The sequence below is a fragment of the Tyto alba genome, unplaced genomic scaffold (assembly GCF_018691265.1).
Source record: "Tyto alba isolate M040663 unplaced genomic scaffold, T.alba_DEE_v4.0 Super-Scaffold_10, whole genome shotgun sequence".
Taxonomy (NCBI): Eukaryota; Metazoa; Chordata; class Aves; order Strigiformes; family Tytonidae; genus Tyto; species Tyto alba.
In genome coordinates this window covers 8544671-8556784 of record NW_024881262.1, presented here as the reverse complement: position 1 = coordinate 8556784, position 12114 = coordinate 8544671, and positions in this window count along the sequence as shown.

Sequence of the window (12114 nt, the reverse complement as noted above, 5' to 3'; positions counted from 1 at the left end):
CAGTTTGCCGGGGGGGGCCGGCAGCCCCCGGGGTGACTGCACAAGCACCCCCAGACCCGGTGGGCACACAGGGTCCCGGCTCGGGGGGGGGGGATGCTGCAGCCCACGCTGTGCACTGCGGTCACCCTGGAGGGGACAGGTTTCCCATGGGCGTAGCTTTTTTTTTTTTTTTTTTTTTTTTTTTCAGCAGGTTTTGGTTGGAGATGGCCAAAGTGATGAGGTGCAGCCGTGGAAAAGTAACAAAACACGTGGGACGGGATTGGTCTCCAGCCACACACTCTGTGAAGCCAATGCCAAAAGCGGGGTGGTTGTACATCGCTTTGATATTTAAGCAACGTGCTCTGTGGTCTCAGTTGTCATCTGGTGAATTGGGTGTTAAATTTGGGGGGTACAGGGCCTGCCTGCACAGCTAAGCTTGGGAAAAGCCCTCATAACTCTGCGAAACCTGCAAGAGGAGACTAAGAGGACTGTGAATATTGAAGATGATGCTGAGGGCCAGGGAGCAGCGGGCTGGCAGCCAAGGTGAGTTTGAGAAAGACTCTGCGGCTGGAAAGCACTGCAGCCCCGGGGGGCAGACAGGCACCGTGGCTCACTCGTGTGTGCAGAGGCAACGGTGGTGAGTGGGGGACTCAGCCTCCCCTCGGATTTGCTCTTCTGTGCATATATATGTGTGGAAATTATCAGGGAAAACGCAGGTTGCTGGGCTGCACTCAGCCACAGTGCCGACCCGCCTCGGGTAGAGGGACCACGACCGGTCCCTGCTCTTCCCCCAGAAGCAGCCAAGTGCTCTCCTGTGGGCTCCAGTAGGCATTTCTTTAAAATAAGGAGAAAAAAATATAACTTTTCTATCTCCTCCAACTTTTGATTCTGGTAATCTGGAGAAATTCTTCTATAGTTTAGGGATTATTTTTTTTTTTTTCCCTTTCTCAGATGGAGACTGTGCACACTGATGGGTGCCCCAAACACACCTTGTACTTCCCAGTGCTTTCCCCAAATTTTTTCTTCAGTTGCTGCACAATAAGTGCACTTCACAGCTCTGTGCTGCTACTTGATAAGACAGCTGGAGAGAAGCTATTTTCTGATTTTTCAGATACCATAGTTTATCTCTAATGCTAGTTTTCACTGGCAGTTTAAGAAGTTCTTAGAAAACTCTTCAACTTCCCCCTTAGTACTGAGATGGTAAGAGGCAGATAAAACTTATCGTTTACTAATAACCAGCAGACAAATTTAGAGGTGTTTTTAGATGTAAACCAGGGGGCTTATATTTTTTTTTTTTTTTTTTGAGATGACACAAGCTCACCCCTACCCCAAAAAGAAAGGGAAACGATTAGCAGTCCTTTGTACTGGACTTTGAAAATTAAAAAAAAAAACAAAAAAACAAACAAATGCCCAAAGAATGTAGCATTTTTACTGAAAAGTTGAAACCTGCAGATTTTGGGTCCAAAACTTTCAATTCAGAGCTTAAAGTTCTGATTGGAAAATTTCCCCAAGGGGAGTTTTTCGCCGGGGATTTTGTTGTCTGGGACGTACATCCCGCGTCAACCTGTGATGCCCTTTCAAATGGGAATAAAGATGTTCCCAGTCAGAGTGCCTCATCGGGGATGAGGTTGGGCTTGGGAGATCTCCCCATGAGGGAAAAGGGAAACATTTTTTGCTGGACAAAAAATAAGATTTTCCATAGGAAATCAGGCCTGTCTCTCTAAAGAGCTCAGTTCCAAAACCCCCATTTTTCCAGGAAACATTGTTCCCACTGGCTACATGTATCACATCAGAGCAGAGAGACTTACTGGTCCTTCCCTAAGCATGCCCCAAACCAGCAATATCTGAGAAGCTCCTGCTCCCCATTAAAATTCAAAACACAGCCTTTCTCGCCGTTCCTTTTCTCAGATGACATTTAAACCTGTCAGCAGTTACAACCGGTGTCGTGTAATCTTTGTAACCAATGCAAAAATTGCTCTCTTGCTTCATGATGGCTTCTAAAAACAGGAGAAGAAAGAGAATGGCTAAGAATTGACATAAATACACCAAAATGCCTGTGTGCTGCTGTCCTTGCTGCTGGTCTGACAGCGTTTCCACCGCTCTTCCCTGGAAAGCAAAATAAACCTGGGCAGCGGTGAGTAACAACGTGCAATAAGCAGGGATGACAAATACATTTATCAGTGGTCAAACAACATGGACGGTGTGTCACCTCTGTCCCCACGCTGCATTTGATGGCACCTAAGTGTCGTTACGGATAAGGAGAGGGTGCTGGGATGTGTCTGCCGAGAAACTGGAGTGCATTTCTGTAGACCAGCTGAAAGGGGATCCTAAAAGGTCCCCTAAAGGGGTTCTTTCACCCACGGGCTCTGGCATTTTGATGCTAGGCTGGTTGCATCCCGATGGGCTCGGGATGGGTACTCGGGTGCCTGCGGGCATCCCCTGCCGTACAGAGTGCTCATCTGCCCCCCGAAAACGGCCAAAGCTGGCAGGGGCCAGATCCTGACCACAGGCTGTTCCTGCTCATCCCGCGGCAGCTCGCTGCGGGCACGGGGGAGAAGGGGCAGGGCAGCAGCGGCTCGTGGTGTGCCGGGAAACCCAGCAGTTCTCAGGCAGATGTATATATGGACACTTATTCCATATATATTCTAAATATAGGGTACCTGAGCACATTCTGGGCAAGCATACCACAGGCAGCAAGAGCTGCTGTGTCTGCATACAGTGCCAGCGCTGGTCGGTATGTGGAGATGCACTATTATTGCTTTGAGCTTTGAATACACATGTAACCATTTTAATTGTTTTCATCTGCTGTGGCCACTGGTAAACAGCGACCTATTATTGTTTATATAAAGTACAAAGGGCACTAGACAGGCCTATCAAGCTGTTTCCATTTCTCTGTGATTAATATATTCAAGTCTATAGTCATTTGTTTTTATAAACTTCACAAACAAAAACTTGATGTTTTGGTACCAAGCTCAAATATGGGAACAATTTCATTCTCAACGCCAGCATTTCTGATGCAAGAACTGAAAGGCGTCCAGAAATGCTGTGTTTTCACTGAATATTCTTCGGTCCCAAGATATAGCATTTTTAAAGCATTACAGAAGCAAAACCAATCCCAGTGCCTTGAAAGCTTTTTACACTGACTCTGCTTCATGGAAATACTGACTCAGGGCCAAATGGCTGATTATATCGTATGATGTAAGAAGGAGTTAGAAAGCTTAGCAAGGAATTAGAATAATGCAGTTTGTGTGTGTGTGTGTGTGTGTGCGCAGTGGAGGGGGGACACAGCATTTATTAGAAAGCTTTGAATGTTTTGCAGCTATATGTTAGTCATTTGCAAAACTATTGCAGAGCCTGTTGAAAGAGATGGGGATTTGATGAGTGACAAGCTCTTAGCTGCTGAACTGAGCTCCTGGTTGAGATCTTTTCAGTTCATTTAAAGGCTGCAAAATCTTTCTTGCTGGGGTGTGGAGGAAGCAAACACCTCTGCTGTGTAGCCAAGGAAGTAAAGGACTTTGCTGTGTTATTCTTCTGGAAGGGGAATGAAGGATGTAGCAGTGTTGGGGGAGCTAAATTCTGGCCTGGCTTCTCCCATCACACCAAACTAAAGGAGATTTGGGGACAGTGCAGTGCTCCCTGGAAGCAGGTGCTGGCAAAGTGAGGGGTGGGATGCAAGGGGAGCCCCAACCCTGCCCCTTCCCTGCTCCTTGCTGGTGGGAGCCAGTGCACTGGGGAAGATTTTATGGTTTACTTTCTCTCGTTGTCCTGCCAGGGAGAAAAGCCATTCGTTGCAAACATGAACTCTGAAACGAGTAAAAATCAAAGATGACCCAAGTGCCTGGAGGCATAAAAACAGTTACTGAATTGTTCAGCTTGTTTAATGAAATGGAGCAGCACAAAGACATAGTTCACGTATAGATTTATATAGACAACAACACTGGCACTCAAACAATTTACAGAGCTCACTGCAAATTGTAAAATTGGGAAGCCTGGCTGCTGTCAGCTGTTCAAAAGAGATTTGGGACGGAAAGTCCTGTCATAAAAGCTGCCCTTGCTGTCGTGCTGCGATGGCAGAACGTGAAGGAGCTGGGGACGTGCCAGCTCCTAGCCGCTGCTGAAGATCAAGGGTAAGTTGCTGCTTACACCTCGGGCCTGGCTACGGCGCAGTGCCGCGTGCCGTCATCGTCTTGCCCTTGCGTTGAGCTGGCGGTAAGTCGCCGTCCCTGCCGCGCCTGCAGCACAGAGGGAGCTCCGAGGAGGATCTGCTGCAGTTCCCTCCCGCTTTCTAAAGACACCTAATACGTACGTGCAGGTGCACGTGCTGCAGCAGGCCGCGCCGTTCCCTCCCTTCACGGCCGCCCTGCAGCCCCCGCTGCCTCTCCCGCCTGCACGGCTCCTGCGCTCAGCCCCACGGCCGTGCTTTCGGCCAGCCCGTCGCTGGCGTGGCGGGTGGATAAGGCTGTCTCATCGCACTGCTTCCCACCTTGAATGAGTCATCGGACGAGACGAGACGCAAGTGCTGAACTACATTCAATGCCTGTATCTGCAACACCAGGTTCGAATGATGGTGCAGGTCATTAGGTCCCCAATTTCCTTTTTAATGGATTTTCTAATGCATTTGATGAATAAATAGATGCTCAATAGTAAACAGAAATACAGTTTGCAATCTTGGACTGGAAACAGGGCCATAATGTTGCCATTATTTATGTTTGCAGAAGTCCTACGGACCTCACGGGAGGTGGAATACATGTAAGTGCTGAAGTGATTGGGGCTGGAAGCACACAGCAGCGTCAGCCCAGGCCGCTGCCAAAGGAGCAACTCGAGTGTGCGCGTGGTTTTCGGGACATGAATGATCCCATTGACTCCTGGTCACCTACGGATGCAACCCGGGCTGAATGGGTCTTGTGTTTGCATGGAAAGACGGTCCAGAAGGAACTGAGAACATTTCCAAGCAGACGTTCCTAAACGTCGCTTTGTAGGTGCAAAATACATCCCCCCCCCCATCCATCAGCTGGGTTACTGGTGTGGGGGTCCTGGGTGCCATCCTGCAAGCCTGGGGCTGTGCTGGGAGAGAACCTGGGGTGCGCAGGACCCCGACTCTGTTCCGACCTGCTCTGTAGGCCCCTCGCTGGGGATCACACTCACTGCACGGGCACTGCCGTCCCTCCGCAGCCTCCTACCTGGGTGGGAGCCGCCTGCCCTGATGGGGACAGCAATTCCAGCCTCTTGGTTTACTTGTACCACGTTGGCGCGGAGTAACGCGATTATACATTCCCATCAATTTGTGTAAAGTTGGCAGCATCCTCGGTGAATATTTTTGTACCTCCAGTTTCTAAATGGCATTACTGTTAACAGCAATGTATCATCATTACCAGCAAGGCTTTAGAAGATGCACGAGCAAAGTGTGATATTACTTAAACCTCTGCGAGTACTGTGTGGTAATTAATCAGGCATTGGTTGGTGATGTTTTCACCTTACTCGGTAGAGAATGATGCAGTGCAATGGAGCAGGATTTTGGTTAAAATTTTCTGGTGAACTCATCCCCTCTGCAGGTCAGGACAGCTGTCTGCCCGTCTGTATACGAGAGCACCACAGGTCAGAACCTTTGTACAAGCCTTTTTCTTCCTGCTGAAGCATCAGATAGTGCCAGGCTGGTGCCAGAGGTGACAACCCAGCCCAGAGGAACCAAGGGTCCCATCCAAGAGTGCAGACCCCCAGCCCGTGGTGGCTCAGGTGCCATTTGATTTTTGGGATCCCATCCTGCAGCTGCTTTGGCTATGGTGCTCCCTCCAGTTGTGCCGTTATGTATTAATAGGGAACAGAGCTGGCAGTGGGAAAGGGTAGCAGAAGTACACATTTGTCTTGCTGTCCAGTAAGCCATATAACAAATAGTGATGCCAAGTGTAATCCTGCTTCAGTTAAAACTGTTGCTTTGGTTTGTCATCATTCATTGTTCAGAGTACAGCTGCTTAATGACAGGATGTGGGAAATGAAAAGTTTTTTATGTCCTCGTAGACTTTTTAAAATAAAAATTCCTGAGCAACGGAGGGAGAGAAGGCGTTTGCACAGAAACGCCTGGACTTGGATGCCGAGACGCAGCCTGGCCAGAGCGAGCCTCCCCTCGATGAGGCTCAAGAGGTTTTGCTCTTAGCTTTAAAAATAACCTGCTGTGTAAAGCCGGGCAGTATCCGCGCCTTGGCTTTGTTTGCTTACGTTACACATCTGGTGCAGCTGTCTCTGCCCAGCGCCTCGCAGAACAGGACCTGTGTTTGATAGGAAGAAATGAAAAATAAAAAACAAATTCCATGTATCTGCGTGGGGCCACTTCTTCTTTGCAAAATGCCCCATGTGCAAATAAGTTAGCAAATGTTAGATTTTGATCCTAAATATAAGGGAATGCAGGGAATTATCCATATGGACTGTGAGCAAGCAGATGAAATCTGAGGTGGACGGGGCGCCTGCACAGGAGACTGAAGTCAGTAATGGAGAGACAACCCCAGCTCTGCCGAAAGCTGAGGTGCATTGGGTGCCTTTTTCCTTTTTGGGTCCATTTTAATAATGATCTTAATTTTTATACAGGCTGAGGTGGGGCTCCACCCCTTCTGCATGCTAATGGCTTCTAGTTGATGGTGCAGAATTACCAGCGGGCGCATGATCTTTGCTCTCGGTGGGAACTCTCCTACCTGGGTACGGTGCACATCATGTAAGCAAATAGGGAAGCTGGTGGGGTTGGTGGGAGACGCGTTTCATCCAGACTTGAAGCTCATTTCTGGCAGGCACAGCCCTTGAAGAACCACAGAAGGCTGAGATGTGGCCAACAAGCCTGCACAATTGCTAGCCCATCCCCTCCTTCAGTCTTCTAGAAATATCCTCTCTCCTCCTCTACATGCATTTATTAAGCCCTGTCCTGAACTATGTGAAATCAGTGTGGAATTTGCCCGAGGTTCCTCTCCGCTGGCCCAGGGCTTCTCAGCAGTGTAAGCAAAATTAAAGGAGGTGCGGGGGTTGGGATGAAACCACTCCTGCTTATTGGGAGGGAAAAAGAGAGGAGTTGGGGTGCTGTGCTCTCTGCCCTCAGCGCTGCAAGAGGGACAGGGAGCTGCTGAAATCCCTGGCTGTGGGCTTCCCACATTCCTGGGATTTACCATGTTTTACAATCTCAGATAAATGTAACCTTTTTAGGATTATTTGATATATTCTTACAGTAATCTATTACCAGCAGATCACCGCCATGCTCATCACTACTCTCTAGGTCCAAAAGTTGTTCTTTTTTTTTTTTTTAATCCTTTGAAAATTTCTATTTCCAACAAGCCTACTGTTATCTCACTTTTGCTATTTTAAGTTCTGTGGCACAAAAAGGCTGACTCACAGAAAGCCGTGTTGTAGGAAATATTGGCTCTGCTGAGGAAATAATTCTCAGTTCATTCTTCCACTGTGTGCTTTGGGTTTTTTTCTGTCCTTTTTTTTTTTTTTTTTTTTTTTTTCCCCCGTGTGTGTGTCTTTTGGTCTCATGTTATGGCACACATCTAGCACTGTGAAGGATTGAGAGCTATCTCTAATGCACTGGCCTACCCAGTCAAATGTCTCTTTCTGTATATACCCCGAAGTGTTTTATGTACCTGCTAGAAGTGTTACACAGGATGCTCACACAGCTCATAAAATCTGGTCTCCTATTGGAAACGTTTTGTGGAAATATGCTGCTTAATCTACTGCAGCCATTCACAGTTAATGTTGTCGCGGTGCGCATTGGAGGGGGTGAAGATTACAACCGGCTCAGGGAAGTTTGATATGTTATCAGAAGTCCTCAAGAATAAAACTGAAAGAAATGGATGTTCAATTAAATGTAGATAATTGACTAAAAAAGGGGAAATACGGGAGGCCCCCGCAAAGTCATCCCTCTGGCTGGACTTGCGCTGCAGTCAGCTCCTCCTGATGAGTGTCTGCAATCACCCTTTCACAGCTAAGGGACATACATATGGATAAAACAAATCCAGGGTGTGCTTTAACTGAGTGTTAAGCACATCAGTGAGGTGCAGTGAAAGACAAGGCTGGAGATCCAGGATGAAATTCTAGCCCAGTGGGGTGGGGTTAAAAAAAAAAAAAATCCAGCAACTGCAAAACCTCTATTGACTCCAAGGGCTTTAATCACTGGAGCAAGTTGTCTAATAACATACTGCAGGGTGTGCTTTGGCACTAGCATGTACTTCATTCATTTTACATTTAATATGCCAGAAAACAATGCCTAATATCTTGTAGATGTGCGTATAGCATACTTCTCTACAGGAAAGCAGCTGATACCAATAATATATTAATGAGAAAAGTCGGGGACTATTGATATCATTTTTCTAAACCTTTTTGACACTAGCATTAGCAAAACCTAATTAGAAGGTGGTTTTCAACAATTGCTGTCCTCAGGCCATAAAGTATAGCCCTCACATAAATAATATTATCATCTTTAAAATACTTTATAAATACAGATAGATAATTATGTGTTAACAATAATATCATCATCGTTAGTAGCTGTGTTAGTCCTCTTTTTTTATAGATGGAAGCTCATGCCCTGATAATAAACAGCCTGCTGAAGGCCACATGAGGAGTCTTGCAGGACTCTGATTAGGGAGCAAACAGTCCTGGCTCTGTCCTCCCCTCACATAAAGAACCAGAACAGTGTAGGTATAATGAAAGAAAAGCAAGGCTTTAAGTATGGGCAAAAAAAAGGAATCCTCTTCGAGTTGGCTGGATTTCTGAGCTGTCAGGAAATATTAAAATAGTATGTGACAGAGATAAAGGCAAATATCTAATAAATATCATACCTTTTGTACTTGTGCCTTTATTTAATCTGCAGTAATTATACCAAGTAATGTAGATTATATTATGAATCACGGTGACACTTACAATACTGAATTTTTGCAATCACATCCTGGCCCTGTGAGATAATCCGCTTTGATCTCATACAAGAGCCAGATATGTCTTGCTTGAAACTTCAGAGGTGTGCGATAGCAGCTGGTACACACCCTTTTTCGTAACCTTGTTAAAATAAAACAAGTTTGGATTTGCTTAGCCATTGCAGGCAGTAACATCTGAGTTACAACCCTGCCTGCTGTGAAGGGAGCTTTGCCACATCCATGGAGTTAACAGGGCCCTCTTCAGTACTTCTATTTGAGAAGTAACATTTTTCTTTTCCATTTTAAGAAATGTGGATATTTACATATCCATCTGCAAAAAAAAAGAAAAAAAAAAAGTTAAAACAATCCTTAGAGAGCAATTAAAGCCAAAACATAAATTTGTTCCCATGCCTCTAACTCACCTCACTGTGCCTAAGTTAATTGCTACAGGAACTCCGAGGCAGTCTGGTCTTGCATTGCTGGGTGTGCTCGCGGAGAGGTTGTTTAACAACAGCCTGCCTGCTGTCATGGTATCTGCTGTCAGAGCATCGCCTCTCAAGGAAACACCCCCAGTTCACATTGAAACTCCAGCTCTGCACCTGCGATAACTAAACCCGCTGGGGTCAGTCCCTGTTGCTTTCCGGAGTCAGGTCTGTATCAGCATCTTTCCCTGTTGTTCACTCATTTTTTTTTTTTTTATCCTCTTCTCCACAGTTGTGCGAAGCGTCCACAAATCCTCCCGGGGCCAGATTCTGGGTAGCAAGGGCTGACGTTCAGGGCTTTCAACGCGACACTAATCGCACTGGCTGGTGGCCCCGGGACAGCTTTCACTTTGTCCTCCCTCTTGTGCCAGGAACTGCTCTGGGAGCCCGGGGGGGACGGTGGCATCCTCTGCCCACAGTGGCAGCCCCCTGCGGGCAGGGAGGCCCTGGGACCGCAGCAACAAACCCGCTGTTTTTCCTCTCCAAAAAAAGAAATTAAAATGTGCCCCAGTGGGAGCGGCCGTTCCCCTGCAGGAAGACAAAGTGCAGGGGGCTGAAGCAGCTGGCATCTCTTCTCTGTTTCTCTCACTTTTCCTTTAAAATATGTTCCTCTGGCACTGAGCTGAAAGCTCTCCTTGGTGTGACACATTTGTGTTCCTCTTAAAGCCTTTGGGGTATGTTGGGCCTCTGGGCTGGAGGTCAGCAGCAACAAAACAATATGGCCAATGGCTTTGTTTGGTAAATATCCCAGTCCCACAGCAGCAGTCCTTAACTTTGTTGTCTGTGGGCCATGCTATTTTTTGGGGGCCTGCTGGTAGCTGTTAAAAATAGAAACACAAAATTGCCCCTGTGCAGAAGGACTGGGACGAGCCCCGCTGAAGCTCTGTATACCAGGGAGATGTTAATTGGTTCACGTGTCCTAACACCACCAATTTACAGCAGCACTAAACGTGCTCTAAGCAGCATAACTAGTGTCCTGAAATTTCTGAAAGAGCCACTTCACAGCTTTGGATCACACAGTTCATCAGCTCTCTATGAATGAGGGACTATTCACCTGGTCACGCAGTTCCTCCGCTCTTGCTGTTTATTCTGGGAAGCAGAAGACTCCGAGATCGATCTGAGTAAGTGTATCAATGAGATGATTGTTTTGGGATTGAATCCTCTCCACTTTATGGAGACCTACAGTGTATCTGTGTGTTTATACTTTAAAGCAACTGATAAAAATAAGTAGTGCTACAGGCATGTTAATCACCAATGTTAGACATTTTATACTGCGTGTCCACTGATCAATTACTGATTAATTTTTTTCATTGTCCACTGATCAATGTACTGAGGAAGGTGGTGGTAGACAACGCTCCCTACTCAGACTCAAGCCCCTTTCCCAGGCACGTCCTCTCCTGCAAACAGTCATTGTCAGCAGCTGCAAAAAAACTAAAGCCAGTCCCTTCAAACAGGTGAACTTCCATTTCCTTTCTTGGTATGCACAACACACAGACAAATAATTTACAGGTTGTTTTCTTTACGTTGACATCTTCCTCATATTAAGGGAAAAAATAAGTGTTAGAGTACAAAGGCCACTGGCCCTAACTGTTCAGTGCTCCAGATTCAGAGCTTGCAGACACAAGGAAGTCATGGGGAAATTGCTAGGGTGTGGGTGTGTGCCTATCTCTACTCTTTCCCACTGTTTTGGCAGCTAAAATGTTATTAGGACTAAATGTGCCTTTGTGGTTTATATTAAGCCACTTTGAGACGTAAACTGAAAAAAGCGTCTTTGTGGGGAATCGGACCATCGGTGTGGGAGACTGACTCCAGCACCCCCAGAGCCAGGGCGCTCCCCCAGTGGGAGCCTGCCAGTTCTTCTGTTTAAGTCAACCAGGTTTAAGTCCCACTTGTTTAAATATCAGGTTTAACTGGGGCTTGCCTGCATATCAAAGGCAGTATGGTAATTTTTATGAGGGAAAGGGTTTGCCCCGCTGTTGGCCAGACTTGTCCCTGCTCTCCCTGTTGCACAACATGGTGCTGAGTCACTGCCATTTCTCACCCAGTAAGTGCTCGCATTTTCTTGGTGCTCTGTTTGTATAGGATGGGGTCCCATCACACATGCCATCACCGGGGGAGCCTTTGCATAAACAAGAGCTAAAAATGAACAAAGAGCTTTCCTGGTTTGCTGGTATTTATTTACACACTGCCATGGGTGGCTCATTCTGGCACCTCCGTTGCGTGGTGGACCGAGCTTGAACTTGCTTTTCTGAAGTCAGTCATCTACTTCCACTTGATGTACTGGTATCTCACTGGGCCTTCAGTCTCACCCCGATCTGCCAAAGATTTATGGATAGACATTATATAGATTTAACACAATACCATGGCTTTTATTATTTGCTGGAAAATGTTAATAAAAAAACAAGTATTACAGATGCATTTTAATCCCTGAAGTGATTTTTTGAGTAGAATGCATGAATTATTAATTGTTGTTATTGTTATTATTGCAGTTCATACCTATCTCACAGGACATTGTGAGGATTAATTAATTCTTGTAAAGATGTAAAAGGCCATAGAGGTGTCAAGGGTTATGACTAAAGTGCTTTGGAAATGGAAACCACTCTGTGAGTGCCAAGTATTATTATTTATGGAGTCCAGGCAGTGTGCTTGGTGCTGTGCAAACACCGGTCCAGTTACTGCAAATATTTGCTTATATGTGCTTAGTAGGCCGAGCACTCTGTTACAAGTAATTTCAACTATTTTAAGGATGTGTCTTACAAATATGGCCA